Source organism: Oncorhynchus clarkii, chromosome 17 (assembly GCF_045791955.1).
Source record: "Oncorhynchus clarkii lewisi isolate Uvic-CL-2024 chromosome 17, UVic_Ocla_1.0, whole genome shotgun sequence".
In the NCBI taxonomy this organism is placed as follows: Eukaryota; Metazoa; Chordata; class Actinopteri; order Salmoniformes; family Salmonidae; genus Oncorhynchus; species Oncorhynchus clarkii.
The window spans coordinates 72,138,623-72,155,907 of record NC_092163.1 but is presented as its reverse complement, the minus strand read 5'-3'; the positions used below and the strand labels follow the sequence as shown (position 1 = coordinate 72,155,907).

General features: G+C 41.7%; 1 protein-coding gene across 1 annotated transcript in view; it reads right to left on the bottom strand.

Annotated features, from left to right (window-relative positions):
- The window catches only part of LOC139371381 (neuron navigator 1-like), a 119,422-nt gene that overhangs the window by 78,211 nt on the left and 23,926 nt on the right, over positions 1–17,285 (bottom strand). The window lies entirely within an intron of this gene.

Sequence of the window (17,285 nt, the reverse complement as noted above, 5' to 3'; positions counted from 1 at the left end):
AACATTTATTTTATGAAATTTTTTTTTGGCTTTACTGCTATTTGCCCATACAAATGCATTGAATAACAGATTCACTACATGTAACAACAGATTGTCCCCCAAAATATAAAAATTAAGTTAGTCCTGAAGTATCTGTCCTGTATCTGAAATGTATTTAACCCAACATTTTTGGCAATAAAAAGTCTCCATACAGTTCATTCAGAAAGTATTCAGACCCCTTGACTATTTCCACATTTTGGAAGCGATTACATCATAGAGTCTTCTTGGGTATGACGCTACAAGCTTGCCACACCTGTATTTGGCGAGATTCTCCCATTCTTCTCCGCAGATCCGCTCAAGCTCTGTCAGGCTGTATTGGGAGCATCGCTGCACAACTATTTACAGATCTCTCCAGAGATGTTCGATCGGGTTCAAGTACAGGCTCTGGCTGGGTCACTCAAGGCCATTCAGACACCTGTCCTGAAGCCACTGGAAGGTGAACCTTCACCATAGTTTGAGGCCATGAGTGCTCTGGAGCGGGTTTTCATCAAGGATCTCTCTGTACTTTGCTCCATTTATCTTTCCCTTGATCCTGACTAGTCTCCCAGTCCCTGAAAACATCCCCACAGCATGATGCTGCCACCACCATGCTTCACTGTAGGGATGATGGCAGGTTTCCAACAGACGTGACGCTTGGCATTCAGGCCCAAGAGTTCAATCTTGGGTTCATCAGACCAGAGAATCTTGTTTCTTGTGGTCTGAGAGTTCCTTAGGTGCCTTTTGGCAAACTCCAAGTGGAGTGTCTTGTGCCTTTTACTGAGGAGTGGCTTCCATCTGGCCACTCTACCATAAAAGCCTGATTAGTGGAGTGCTGCAGAGCTGGTTGTCCTTCTGGAAGTTTCCAAACTTCTTCCATAAGAATGATGGAGGCCACTGTGTTCTTGGGGACCTTCAATGCAGCAGAAATGTTTTGGTACCCTTCTCCAGGGTACCAGGGTCCCCCTTCCCCTGATCTAATCTCAGTGCTAGAGGCGTCACTACAGACACTGCCTGGATTCAAACCAGGGTATCACAACTGGCCGTGATTGGGAGTCCCATTAGGTGGCGCACAATTGGCCCAGCGTCATCCGGGTTTGGCTGGTGTAGGCTGTCATTGTAAATAAGAATTTGTTCTTAATTGACTTGCCTAGTTAAAGAGAGGTTATATAAAAAATAAAATAGGTCAGATTTGCCAAATGGAGGGCGAGGGAGAGCTTTTTATGCATCTCTGTGTGTGGAGTAAAGGTGGTCTATAGTTTTTTTCCATCTGGTTGCACGTGACATTCTGGTAGCAATGACGTAAAACAGATTTAACTCCCCAACCACAAGGAGCATCGCTTCTGGATGAGCATTTTCATGTTTGCTTATGGCCTTATACAGCTAGTTTAGTGCGGTCTCAGTGCCAGCATCAGTTTGTGGTGGTAAATTGTGGTGGCTTCGAATAACATAGATGTGAATTTTCTTGGTAGATAGTGTGGTCTACAGCTTATAAGGAGATATTCTACCAGGCGATCAATACCTCAAGACTTATTTAATATTAAACATTGGGCACCAGCAGTTATTGACAAATAGACACACACCCCCGCCCCTCGTCTTGCCAGACGTAGCTGCTCTGTCCTGCTGATGCACGGAAAACCCAGCCAGCTCTATATTATCTATGTCGTCATTCAGCCCCGTCTCGGTGAAACATAAGATATTACAGTTTGCAATGTCCTGTTGGTAGGATAGTCTTAATCGTAGATCGTCCAGTTTATTTTCCAATTATTGTACGTTGGCAAATAATTTGGAGGGTAGTGGTGGTTTACCTCCTCACTGGCGACTTCTCACGCAGATGACAAGCATTTTCGCTACACTCTCATTAACATCTGCTAACCATGTGTATGTGACCAATAAAATTGGATTTGATTTGGGTCTTGTCTTGACAAAGCAGTATATATTTTGCATCGGAATCATTAAAGAAAAGATCTTTGTCCATTTCGAGGTGAGTAATCTCTGTTCTGATATCCGGAAGGTAATTTCGGTCATAAGCAGCAGCATTGTGTACAAAATGAGTTACAAACAATGCGAAAAGGAGCCCGTAAAATGGCTGCCATCCCCTCCGTCGTCATTCTCACCATGGCAACGCTGCTCTAACCCCCTTACAGGATCCTGACATGGTACAGCCCCAACTGTGGAACACCCCTCTATTGGATCCCGGATGGTACAGCCCTAACTGTGAAACACTGATGACTGGGAGTGGCCACCAGGGGAATACGTCTGACATTCTGTGTGAACTCCAACCTCTATAGCAGGGTTTCCCAAAAACCTACAGACACTAGGCCCTCAATGGAATGAGTTTGATATCCCTGCTCTATAGCCTCCCAAAAGGTTAAACACATTCACCAGGATGTGTATGCATGTTCCTGCATACATTTAGGCAATTATTTTATCATAACACAATAAACATTTCACACAAGTGTTCAGTCACCCCCACTGCCCATCTACACAAGCACGCACTCACACTCGCTAAAAATAATCCATAGTAAATTATAGCAAAACAAAGGGAGATTGGGAACTGCATGGGCAGTAGACAAGACATGATCATCCTATCCTAAATCAATAACGCGGAGATGTCTCATTTGTTAAAATTAATGACTGGATTTGTCTTTGACTAAGATACTGAAGAGGATACATTCGTTTTCTACTATACAGTAAAATAGCTACAGGCAAAACCTCACGACAGTTGAAAAAATTATCATCTATTGAATTAGTTGGAGGTGTTGGCTGAGAGTCAACCATAGCAGAGGAAACACATCTCAAATAATGGGCCATATACCGTATTCATTAGTTCTTCACTCTGAGCGGAGTGCTAATTAAACTGTGATTGCACGCATGCACAATTTCCTTTATGGGCCTAATAGTGAAGATGTCATTTAACGGTAAAAAATGAATTACCTTTTATTATCTGATTGCCTTCAAAAAGTAGGCTGGTGCATGTTTGTCTACTACAAAACAATTCCAGCATTAAAATGAATGGATAATATCAAGTGGTGTGGGGGCTGTGCTTTGGCAAAGTGGGTGGGGTTATATCCTTCCTGTTTGGCCCTGTCCGGGGGTGTCCTCGGATGGGGCCACAGTGTCTCCTGACCCCTCCTGTCTCAGCCTCCAGTATTTATGCTGCAGTAGTTTATGTGTCGGGGGGCTAGGGTCAGTTTGTTATATCTGGAGTACTTCTCCTGTCCTATTCGGTGTCCTGTGTGAATTTAAGTGTGCTCTCTCTAATTCTCTCTTTCTCTCTTTCTTTCTCTCTCTCGGAGGACCTGAGCCCTAGGACCATGCCTCAGGACTACCTGACATGATGACTCCTTGCTGTCCCCAGTCCACCTGGCTGTGCTGCTGCTCCAGTTTCAACTGTTCTGCCTTATTATTATTGGACCATGCTGGCCATGTTCTGTTATAATCTCCACCCGGCACAGCCAGAAGAGGACCGGCCACCCCACATTGCCTGGTTCCTCTCTAGGTTTCTTCCTAGGTTTTGGCCTTTCTAGGGAGTTTTTCCTAGCCACCGTGCTTCTACACCTGCATTGCTTGCTGTTTGGGGTTTTAGGCTGGGTTTCTGTACAGCACTTTAAAATATCAGCTGATGTACGAAGGGCTATATAAATAAATTTGATTTGATTTGATCAACTGTTACAAAACACCAAAAAGTGTGCTTAATGACATTTGCCGAATGCCATTGATTCGACCTACATTAAATGATGCGTCTTGCTAACAAATTGCCTTTTTTTTGCCTGAAAAGTAGGGACTCATGAATGGGGCTGAAGCTGTCCCAGGAAAAATGGTATGGTCACCATAACACACACAGTCAATGTAATAGACTAGGCTACATGACAATGTGTATTATCATGGACCAAACAGGCCTACCTGTATCCAGTCATGTAGCCTAGTGTGCTAAAAATAAAAATGGTGGGTAAACTCCGATTGCAGGTCATGGTGGAAAAAGTTACACTCCCTATACTTTCAATGCATTTTCAGAAAAAGGTGGGCCTGCACCACTGGCGGTAGCCTACCCTATCAACCGAGGCAATGCTACACACACACACACACACACACACACACACACACACACACACACACACACACACACACACACACACACACACACACACACACACACACACACACACACACACACACACACACACACACACACACACACACACACACACACACACACACACACACACACACACACACACACACACACACACACACACACACACACACACACACACACACACACACAGGCTTCATATAAAGCTGCTTATGCCAAGTTCAAAACAACTGGGAATGCAGAAATATCCGACTTCAGTGCGTTCAAGACAACCGCAAAAAAATGAGCTACGTTTTAAATGGTCATCCAACTTGGAATTCCAAATCGGAAACTTGGGCATCTATCTAGAACTCCAACATTCCGACCTGAAGATCACTGATGTACTGTAATGATTCCCAGTTGTCTTGAAAGCTCCATTAAGATATCACATTGTTTGTAGTTTTTATCCTGTCATCACACAATCACTGTGTAGAAACAGAAACAATGAATTGCATTGTAAACAGTAAAATATGCTTGGAGCCTTCACAGATCATGTGTCATAAAACACTACCTTTATTTCCTTATATTAATGACATTTATGGCCGCATTATTTGTCAAGTGAAGCATTAACAATTGCATTAGAACACTGAACTTATTTAAACTCTGTAGGAATCCTGGATCTTGGAGGTCTCAGAAAATGTCATGTAAGTAACTATGCCTACATAAAATGTCATTATGTTTTGCTGTGAAAACATGTCTCATGGACACACAAATCCAAAATAATGTAGGCCTATGTCATTGAAAAATCAAATGATCCTAACCCGAAACAGTCAATTATAGCCAATATAGGCCTACTGTCATTAACTTATAGCCTACTTGTTGGATGGATTGGATGTGCATTGAGATCTATCTGTAGGCTAGGTGTCTAGTAAACATTGCCGACCATCATCAGCTGATCCAGGAAAGAAAACAAATATCGATAGAAAATAAAAAAGCTAAATATATGGTCTACTTCTTGTGGCGACAGAAAGCATGGAGAATACCAATAAATGCACGCCCTGAAAAACAAAACAACGAGCGCTCTACACAGCTGACTGACAAAAGCAAACAATGATAACTTAACCAATAAGTCTAATGCATTGGAATAGAGGCTTTTTTTAATCGAGGACGCATGGCAAACAAATTGGGAACATGTGGAAGTACAAAGTAAAATCTATCCGTTTAAGGTAACTCAGCTGAGGCCCGAAATTCAGCAACCTATAGGACGTATACCATTCCTGAACAGGGTGGCGGTTTGTCCAGCCACGTAGAAATACATGTTTTAAGCCAAATCAAATCAAATGTATTTGTCACATACACATGGTTAGCAAATGTTAATGCGAGTGTAGCGAAATACTTGTGCTTCTAGTTCCGACCATGCAGTAATATCTAACAAGTAATATAACCTAACAATTTCACAACAACTACCTAAAACACACAAGTGGAAAGGAATTAATACGAATATGTACAGAAAAATATATGAATGAGTGATGCCCGAACGGCATAGGCAAGATGCAGTAGATGGTATAGACTACAGTATATACATATGAGATGAGTAATGTAGGGTATGAAAACATATAAAGTGGCTAGTGATACATTTAATTACATCACGATGGCAAGATGCAGTAGATGGTATAGCGTAAAGTATATACATATGAGATGAGTAATGTATGGTGTGTAAGCATTATATAAAGTGGCTAGTGATAAATTGATTACATCAATTCTTCCATTATTAAAGTGGCTAGAGTTGAGTCAATATGTTGGCAGCAGCCACTCAATGTTAGTGATGTTTGTTTAACAGTCTGATGGCCTTGAGAAAGAAGCTGTTTTTCAGTCTCTCGGTCCCCACTTTGATGCACCTGTACTGACCTCGCCTTCTGGATGATAGCGGGGTGGACACGCTATCATGGCTCCGGTGGTTGTTGTCCTTGATGATCTTTTTGGCCTTCCTGTGACATCGGGTAGTGTAGGTGTCCTGGAGGGCAGGTAGTTCCTCTGGAGAGCCTTACGGTTATGGGCGGAGCAGTTGCCGTACCAGGCGGTGATACACCCGACAAGATGCTGTCCCGTGGATGTGGATAGGGGGGTGCTCCCTCTGCTGTTTCCTGAAGTCCACGATCATCTCCTTTGTTTTGTTGACATTGAGTGTGAGGTTATTTTCCTGACACCACACTCTGAGGGCCCTCACCTCCTCCCTGTAGGCTGTCTCGTCGTTGTTGGTAATCAAGCCTACCACTCTTGTGTCGTCTGCAAACTTGATGATTGAGTTGGAGGTGTGCATGGCCGTGGGTGAACAGGGAGTACAGGAGAACACTGAGAACGCACCCTTGTGGGGACCCAGTCTTGAAGATCAGCGGAGTGGATATGTTGTTACCTACCCTCACCACCTGGGGGCGCCCTCAGGGAGTCCAGGACCCAGTTGCACAGGGCGGGGTCGAGAGCCAGGTTCTCGAGCTTATTGACAAGTTTGGAGAGTACTATGGTGGTAAATGCTGAGCTGTAATTGATGAACAGCATTCTTACATCGGTATTCCTCTTGTCCAGATGGGTTAGGGCAGTGTGCAGTGTGATGGCGATTGTGTCGTCTGTGGACCTATTGGGGCGGTAAGCAAATTGGAGTGGGTCTAGGGTGTCAGGTAGGTTGGAGGTGATATGGTCCTTGACTAGTCTTTCAAAGCACTTCATGATGACGGAAGTGAGTGCTACAGGGCTGTAGTCATTTAGTTCAGTTACCTTAGTTTCTTGGGAACATGAACAATGGTGGCCCTCTTGAAGCATGTGGGAACAGCAGACTGGGATAAGGATTGATTGAATATGTCCGTAAACACACCAGCCAGCTGGTCTGCGCATGCTCTGAGAATGCGGCCGGGGATGCCGTCTAAGCCTGCAGCCTTGCGAGGGTTAACATGTTTAAATGTTTTACTCACGTTGGCTACAGTGAAGGAGAGCCCGCAGGTTTTGGTAGCGGGAGCGAGACATTGTGGTTTTTCTTTTATAGTCCGTGATTGACTGTAGACCCTGCCACATACCTCTCGTGGCTGGGCCGTTGAATTGCGACTCCACTTTGTCTCTATACTGACGCTTAGCTTGTTTGATTGCCTTGCGTAGGGAATAGCTACACTGTTTGTATTCGGTCATGTTTCCGGTCACCTTGCCCTGATTTAAGGCAGTGGTTTGCACTTTCAGTTTTGCGTGATTGCTGCCATCAATCCACGGTTTCTGGTTGGGGAATGTTTAAATAGACACTGTGGGTACAACATCACTGATGCACTTGCTAATAAACTCGCTCACCGAATCAGCGTATTCATCAATGTTGTTGTTCTCCGCAATTCGGAACATATCCCAGTCTACGTGATCGAAGCAATCTTGAAGCGTGGAATCCGTTTGGTCGGACCAGCGTTGAACAGACCTGAGCGCGGGAGCTTCTTATTTTAGTCTCTGTCTGTAGGCTGGGAGCAACAAAATGGAGTCGTGGTCAGCTTTTACAAAGGGAGGGCGGTGGAGGGCCTTATATGCTTCGCTGAAGTTAGAATAACAATGGTCTAGGGTTTTGCCAGCCCTGGTAGCACAATCGATATGCTGATAGAATTTAGGGAGCCTTGTTTTCAGATTAGCCTTGTTAAAATCCCCAGCTACAATAAATGCAGCCTCAGGATATGTGGTTTCCAGTTTACATATAATCGAATGAAGTTCTTTCAGGGCCATCGATGTCTCTGCTTGGGGGGGATATACACAACTGTGAATATGATCGAAGAGAATTGTCTTGGTAGATAATGAGGTCGGCATTTGATTGTGAGGAATTCTAAGTCAGGTGAACAAAAGGACTTGAGTTCCTGTATGTTGTTATGATCACACCACGTCTCGTTAATCATAAGGCATACACCCCCGCCCTTCTTCTTACCAGAGAGATGCTTATTTCTGTCGGCGTGATGCGTGAAGAACCCAGGGGGCTGTATCAACTCAAATAGCGTGTCTCGAGTGAGCCATGTTTCCGTGAAACAAAGAACGTTACAGTCTCTGATGTCTCTCTGGAAGGCAACCCTTGCTCTGATTTTGTCTACCTTGTTGTCAAGAGACTGGACATTGGCGAGTAGTATACTCGGGAGCGGTGGGCGATGTGCCCGTCTATGGAGCCTGACCAGAAGACCGCTCCGTCTGCCCCTTCTACGGCGCCGTTGTTTTGGGTCGCCAGCTGGGATCCGATCCATTGTCCTGGGTGGTAGGCCAAACAGAGGATCCGCTTCGGGAAAGTTGTATTCCTGGTCGTATTGTTGGTGAGTTAACTTTGCTATTACATCCAATAGTTCCTCCCGACTGTATGTAATAAAACCTAAGATTTTCTGGGGTAACATTGTAAGAAATAACACATAAAAAAACAAAATACTGCATAGTTTCCTAGAAACGCGAAGTGAGGCGGCCATCTCTGTCGGCGCTGGAAGTACGATAGAAAGGTGGGGGTGTTCAATTCATTTGGAAGCTTTCAAAAAAACATTTACCACTGTAAAACGTATTTAGCACTGCATTTTAAAGACATAGGAGAATAGTTAAATTAGCATGATTTAGAGACCCCTCCAAGTTTGACTTTTGTTGCATTTAGGGGAGCTGATCCCCCTGATCCCCCTGATCCCCCTGATCCCCCTGGCCCCCTCCTATTTTGCACCCTGACTCTGAGGCAATGCAGTAGAACAATGCAGTAGAACTTGAAGAGTAAATAAGTGTGCAGCATTAAATATAAATACATGGCCTTTCACACCTCTTTCACCGTCATGAAAGAGTGGATACAGAAAAATGTCTGTCATGTTAATGTTCTGAGAAGTGCTATTGTAAGCTAAATGTATACTTTCATTCATCTGTTTTAAGCATGTGCAATTACACTGTCTGATCCTTTTCAGCATCACTTAATTGAAAATAAGCATCTCTGCAGCACTCAGTATTTCAAACAATTTAAGGTTACACCTGGGTTCATATCAGCTTACATCAGCTCAAACTGATATAGCCTAGCTATCTCCTTAAAAAACAGTTTAGATGGACTTCACCACCATTTTGCAAATAGCTGTGACAAGCACCTTTCCATAGCGTTCATCCATCCTCCTTAGTATTTAGCCTCACAACAGACACACCCTTTAAGAAGGCCCCATTAGTCTGACAGAGCATGAAGAGTTATTTATTTACTTTTAACCCTACAAAGCCTGCTGATATATTGGATCTTTACAGTAAAAATAATGATTATGGAAATGGTGAATGTGATCTAAAGGAGATTATAAACTGGGAGGTTCGAGCCCTGAATGCTGTTTGGCTGTATCCGACTGTACACCATGGGTATGACAAAAAATGGCTATGTACTTCTCTAATTACGTGGTAATCAGCAATAAGGCACCTCTGGGGTTTGTGGTATATGGCCAATATACCACGGCTAAGGGTTGTATCCAGGCACTCCACCCTGCATCGCACATAAGAACATCCCTTTGCCCTGGTATATTGGCCATATACCACACCCTTATTGGTTAATTCTAGCTAGCCTTATTTTGATATTATTTCCACTCATGGCATGTATAGTCAAAGAAGTTAACGTTGAAATGTATTTGCCAATTTAATCTATGATGCCATTTGATTTAATACCATCCTAACCATAAAATGTATGTACTTCATGTCATCAATCACTTTTCACAAACTCAGAGCACCAGTGCCAAGATGTGAGATCCATAATAGAGCTACAAGGAAAACATCCATCTCTTTCTAGTGGCAGACACCAAAGGGGGTAAATGCAAGTGACCTTCATATAGGCCCAAAACAGGAAGCTGAGGCAGCCAGCAAACCAAATAGCAGACATGCATGCAGGCAGGCAGGCTACGCACCACATCTGCTGAGGAAATACATGCTAAAGTGATTGACAGGTCCCTGGTGCCCTGCATTGCAGTGATCTGTGAGAGGGAGGGCAATCCACCTCACTCACACACAGACAGATACAACGCTAAAGCAGATCTCAATGGAAAGACCACGGACATTATGAATGTCATATAAATCTCCACAACTCTTCACCTACTGTTTAAATTATTACTTTTCCGTAAAAAAAGAAAAATGAGGGAGCAGAATAATTAACAGATTGCTAAATTCATCTGTTCAGTGCTCTCGGCTCTAAGACAGACAGGATGAAGGTGTATAGATTAGTTAATCAAGACTTATGTGACAGTTCGTCCCTTTAAGGTCCACTCAATAGATTAGCCTGTTCACTGAGAAGAAGATAGAATGGCAGTGATTGGCCTTTATATTGTTTCCCACAGCAAACACCCCACTCCAACTCTACAAACAGCCCACTCCAACTCTACAAACACCCCACTCCAACTCTACAAACACCCCACTCCAACTTTACAAACACCCCACTCCAACTTTACAAACACCCCACTCCAACTTTACAAACACCCCACTCCAACTCTACAAACACCCCACTCCAACTTTACAAACACCCCACTCCAACTTTACAAACACCCCACTCCAACTCTACAAACACCCCACTCCAACTTTACAAACACCCCACTCCAACTCTACAAACAGCCCACTCCAACTCTACAAACAGCCCACTCCAACTCTACAAACACCCCACTCCAATTCTACAAACACCCCACTCCAACTCTACAAACAGCCCAGAGGATAGGAAATAGGACACTAGCATTTGGTTATCGCACAATATAATGGTACCTTCTTCCAAACTCGATGAGAGCAAGGGTTGAGAAATCCTACAGCAAAATAAATCCCATCACTTTCATCTATTTCATCTGTGTGTACACACTCTTCCATTATCAATTGTCTCCAGTGCCATGAGTGTTTAAAATGTTCTCCCAGTGGAACAGCATGACCAGATAGGTTTGCCCAGTGGTGGACAAAGTACCCAATTGTAGAAATAGAAAATGAGTCAAGTCAAAGGCACCTAATAAAATACTACTTGAGTAAAAGTCAAAAAGTATTTGGTTTTAAATATAATTAAGTATCAAAATGAAATGTAATTACTCAAATAAGCTTACATTAAGTATCCAAAGTAAAAGTATACATAATTTAAAATTCCTTATATGAAGCAAATCAGATGGCACCGTTTTCTGTTTTTTTTTTATTCATAGGTAGCCAGGGGAACACTCCAACACTCAGACATAATTTACAAACGAAGCATGTTTGTTTAGTGAATCCACCAGATCAGGGGCAGTAGGGATGACCAGGGATGTTCTCTTGATAGGTATGTGAATTGGACCATTTTCCTGCCCTACTAAGCATTCAAAATGTAACCTTTAAATTAGTAGTTTTGGTTGTCAAGTAAAATGTATGGAGTAAAACATACATTTCTCTCTTTAGGAATGTAGTGAAGTAAACGTAAAAGTAGTAGTAGTACTTTAAAATATTTTTATTTAATTACTTTACACCACTGGGTTTGCCGCACCCATTATACCCTACATACCTATTTCACCGCTACTCTATGGCAGTGAATGCTATTGTCACAGTCATGGAGGGCTTGCATGACTGTTCACATCCAATGGGCTCTATGGCAGCGTTTCCCAAATTCGGTCCTCGGGACCCCAAGGAGTGCACGTTTTGTTTTTTTGCCGTAACACTACACAACTGATTCAAATGATCAAAGCTTGATGATTAGTTGATTATTTGAATCAGCTGTGTAGTGTTAGGGTACCCCGAGGACCAAGTCGGGGAACCCTGCTCTATGGCGATCGTGACGTAGCGAAACTGCAAAACTTTGTTGTTTACTTCTGCCGAAGACGTGCAAAACTCTGAGAATCACTTTTAATAAATACGGAAGTAACGTACTGCAACAAGCCAATTACTGCAATAATTCATGGATGCTGCCTCCGCCCCGTCAGCTAGTTCTCTCGCAGTAGTCGTAATAACCCAGAGCTCTGCTTACCAACCTGACCTGCTGTCCTCGTGGACTTGGTTATTGGAGGAATTCATATTGAATCTGCCATACAGAACGAGTCAAATCTCCCTTAGTTATGTTCATGTGCACTTATTCTCCAGCCCCCTTTATGTACAGTATAACAGTATGTCCACATTACTATATTCCTCTTGAATAAGTTGAATCCTGGCAATTGTTGATTGCTATTGAGGTTCCTTCCGCTTGCTTGTCCATTAGAGTTGCACTCTGTACAATAGAGGTAATATAGTGGGAGAACCAGTCTATCTCCAGCTCTTATGATGAGTTGTTCCGGTAATTGAGCGAGGTTGCATTACACAAACTGACTTCATAAATAAGTCTATTATGACATCCAGAGGACTATTGTACCACCGAATCAGAATGAAGTCATAGGATGTGTCCCACAAATAGAGACTATATTTACGAATCAAAACAGTCCTTTCATTATTCCTGTAATGAGCAAAAAAAAATATTAATGAAAAGTGGGTTACTGCTGCATTATGCAGACTATGAATGCACAAGACCATGAATAAATGTATCTGTCCAATAAGGAGGGCTATTGTAGTATACCATGCAGTAGGGAAGGGGAATTGTCTCAAAGAAAGACATGTTCTGTAATGAATGTTATGACCTGGAATAAGGAGAAGTGTGTTGGACCATAGAATTAGAATGCTATCTGTATGTGCTGGACACTCATAGACGATTGGCTACCCAATAGTCTGTTACATCAATGAAGAAAATTCCTCCTGCAAACAGCTTGACGTTTCAGTCAAGCTGCCCTTTATTGTAAACATGCAGAAGCCTGTAGCTTTAATTGTGTGTGTTATAATATTTGCTCTCATGGGCTGTTTGATATTACATGGGAAGGCGAGTCATGACTCGTATATGATAGTTCATCCTGTCTGAAATTCTGCCTGGTTTTACCATTCATGAAACAAAGCTGTTCGTTCATTGCAATGCTGTCTCATGAGGGATTATAAAATCCTGTAAAATAATAAATCCTGTAAAATAATAAATCATTCATTAAGCAGATGTTTTAAATGACATTTCCTCATTTTAAAATAATTACTTCAATGGATTTTAACTAAAATCTCCATTCCTTGGAAAATCTAGGAGGGTGAGAATTGAGTGCATTTCTGAAAATGTGTCACAAGTGGTTGCTATGCAACCAAATGCATGATTGTAAACACACATACACACACAATGGACTCACAATGTTCACAATGTAATTGTTTACTGACACTGTTTACTTGGTTCTAAGCGTGACAGGCACAAGAGGTCAACCTCCCGTCATATAAACTAATGAAGCATGGCCATGAAGTCGGATCAGCAAATATGTATCCATTAAGTTGAGATAGGGGATGTCAACAAAATATATCTCTATGGGTGTTTTTCGTAAATTTAATCTGGAGTGTCAGTGCTCTGGGCGTTCGTAAATTCATCAGTTATTCTGCGCTCTGGCACATTCAGACGATCAGTTGGAATAGATAGCCAGAGTGAATCTACAAACACACCTATATTGCCTAGCTGGGATGTCAGCAAAATACAGACTTCTTTGATATTGGCTAGCTGGAATGTTCATTGACTGGCTTGTTCATAAAACCTCTTGATATCAATAACGGCCATTCAGGTACATATTGAAATGCTATAAAAATGAAGCGATTCTAAACAGCAAGTATGATTATTGGAGTGAACAATTATCTTGTTTGAATCAGTCTCTAGGGTATATGATTCAGGACAGAGCTCACTAACATTAGACTTTAACGCCCTTGGAGCAATCTCTAGATCCAGTCAAAGCAATGGCCTAATGTTCTCAAACCATCCAGTACCATCTTAAATTACTGTCCAGAGAAGAGCTGTCCCTTTCAGAAGCCCGCAGAGAAAAATACACCCCAAAATGAGCATCCTATGAAACAACAGTGGCACTGAGGTCTCTACATCCAAGCTGTCCGACCATTGTTTTCAACGTAATCTACAGTACTCACACTCGCAAAAGCAGATTCATGGACTGTCTATATCCGGATTGCATCCGAGCATTAGCACACAATACATACAGGGATCAGTGTGAGCAGCGACAACATCACACCATCCGAAAACATGGCAGACATTGAAATAATATAAAATGTTAATATAATGGTCTGTGAGTGATGGAGAAAACCAAATCAGCCTCAGCGACAATTATTTGAATAACTCAATGGTTGTTTTGTTTTGTGCACGAAGGTGGTGACTAAAGTCTCTTTCTTATTAGTTAGAAATGTTCTAATCTAACTTCTCTATAGAACCCTACAGTGGAGGTGTCATAATACCCCTAAAATCTTGCGGTCAGGGAAATGGTTCCAATAATTTTTCCTATAGGGGATTTTATAAACACTTAAATAATGGCTGTTTCTTGTATGCTTATTCTGGCGTGATGTTTTGATAACCGTGTAAATCTCTCTCTGACAAGGTGACTTTCAATATATTTTGCTCTATTTACTCTCAGATTCGAAAACGCTAATTAGCATCAAAGTAGACATCATGCAAAACTACAAATCCCTGCTAGTTTCTGCATGTCATCTCTTGCTGACACCTTTGCTAACAGGTACAGTGGTTCCTCCTTTAAAAGTTGCGAGCTTTCACCGCGTGACTTAGAGGAACTCAGCGCCACGCCTTTATTGCTCCAGACCACCACAAGGGGGAGTTAGAGAACTCATTATGCATTTGGGTCCCAACGTTTTTATATGACCAATCATATTGAGTGGTTACTATGACAAAATTGACGTGAACCAACTGTCCCTGGTGACTTTCTTCAGCAAAGATGGCTGACAAAACATTACGGAGGAAGCAAATGTAAGTACTTATAACGTCATAACAAGTCAAGCAAAACATTTACAATTGAGAGGAATATGTTAGTTAATACAGAGAAAAACATATGCATATTTTTTTGTCAAAAAGTTAATTTGTGAAAATTGCTATTTAGAAAGTTGTTTTTCAGCCATATCCAATACCAGGTGTATCAAACTCCATTATTTGAATGATGCTGTGTCTGCATGTATGTATTACAATTATACACTTCAACAGTGTTTACCACTCCTGCTCCTGGGACATCAATGATTACACATTGTAACAACGCAATAGACTAGAAATTTGATTTAAGTAAAGGCTGATTTGTAATTCATACATACAGAATAAAAAACAGTACATCCTCCCAGCACGCCCACAATCGTGCTGAATGACGCATGGAAGAGAGCGAGGAACGAAATGGGAGTAACAATCCAGGCTATTTGCTCTGAGACCAGCATAATAATTTAATGAAACAAGCGAAGTCCAGCACGCTATCGATTGTGCCCAAATGTATCAATTGTGGTTAACCCGATTGTGGCTAAAAACACTTTATCAATTGAAGTTAGAAGCAAAAGCCTACAATTACTTTAGCACAATTTTGTGCTGCTCTGAGACAAGCATGGGGACTCTGAGAGAAGTCTACTCCTTCCTCCCCACTGGGGATTTGAACCCTGGTCTCTCATCTGCATGACACAGGTTTTTTTTTTAGCTAAATAGCCCAGTACTGTACTGCTGACCGTCACGTGGTACAGCGCCATATTTTCCGTTCCATCCTAACAGAAACCCAGAGGGTTTTTCGGTTTTCATTGAAAAGAAACGCCATAATATTAACCTGTTGCGACGACCAAACCCGGATCCGGGATTCTATTTATAGACCTAAGCTCATTACCATAACGCAACGTTAACTATTCATGAAAATCGCAAATGAAATGAAATAAATATGCTAGCTCTCAAGCTTAGCCTTTTGTTAACAACACTGTCATCTCAGATTTTCAAAATATGCTTTTCAACCATAGGAAAACAATCATTTGTGTAACAGTAGCTAGCTAGCGTAGCATTTAGCGTTAGCATTAGCGTTAGCATTAGCGTTAGCATTTAGCAGGCAACTATCACAAAAACAAGTAAAGCCTTCAAATAAAATAACTTACCTTTGAAGAACTTCTGATGTTTTCAATGAGGAGACTCTCAGTTAGATAGCAGATGCTCCGTTTTTCCAAAAAGATTCTTTGTGTATTAGAAATAGCTCCGTTTTGTACATCACATTTGGCTACCAAAAAAAAAAAAAAAAACGAAAATTCAGCCCTCAAAACGCGAACTTTTTTCCAAATTAACTCCATAATATCGACTGAAACATGGCAAACGTGGTTTAGAATCAATCCTCAAGGTGTTTTTCCACATATCTCTTCAATGATATATCCTTCGTGGAAGCCTGGTTTCTCCTTGCTCTCAAATGGAAAAATAATTGCACCTGGCTTTACGCTCCAATTTCGACGCAGGGACACCAGGCGGACACTTGGAAAATGTAGTCTCTTATGGTCAATCTTCCAATGATATGCCTACAAATACGTCACAATGCTGCTAACACTTTGGGGGAACGACTGAAAGTGTAGGCTCATTCCTTGCGCAATCACAGCCATATAAGGAGACAATGGAAAACAGAGCTTCAGAAATTCTGATCATTTCCTGGTTGATGCATCATCTTGGTTTCGCCTGTAGAATGAGTTCTGGGGCACTTACAGACAATATCTTTGCAGATTCTGAAACTTCAGAGTGTTTTCTTTCAAAAACTGTCAAGAATATGCATAGTCGAGCATCTTTTCGTGACAAAATATCGCGCTTAAAACGGGAACGTTTTTTATCCAAAAATGAAATAGCGCCCCTAGAGATCAAAGAGGTTAATCAAATGAATTAATCAAGGACCAGTCAAAAGATGGGACACACCTACTCATTCCACAATTTTTCTGTATTTACCATTTTCTACATTGTAGAATAATAGTGAAGACATCACTATGAAATAACGTCGGTCTCCCGCATGCCCTGCATTCTGTAGTACAGACATGGCCTGCTCTCGCTTATGTAAGGAATTAGGCACTGTCCCATGTTTACAACAGTATGTATTGTAGACTGCACAATAGCCTAACAAACAAATAAATACATTTTGTTAATAAAATAATGATTAAAAAAACTCTTTCAAAATGAAAATGTTTATTTAGTTATGGATCCGTAATGAATTACTATGGGAATAAATATCACTGATCTACAGAAATATTGTAACAAAGTTGTCTAATGAAGGTAAACTATTTAGAATCCTCCAATCCTGTAGCCTTCTCTCGACCGTCACGTTGTACAGCGCCATATTTTCCATTCCATCCTAATGGAAACCGTGAGGGTTTTGTTTTTCATTTTTCTCTGAATAGAAAC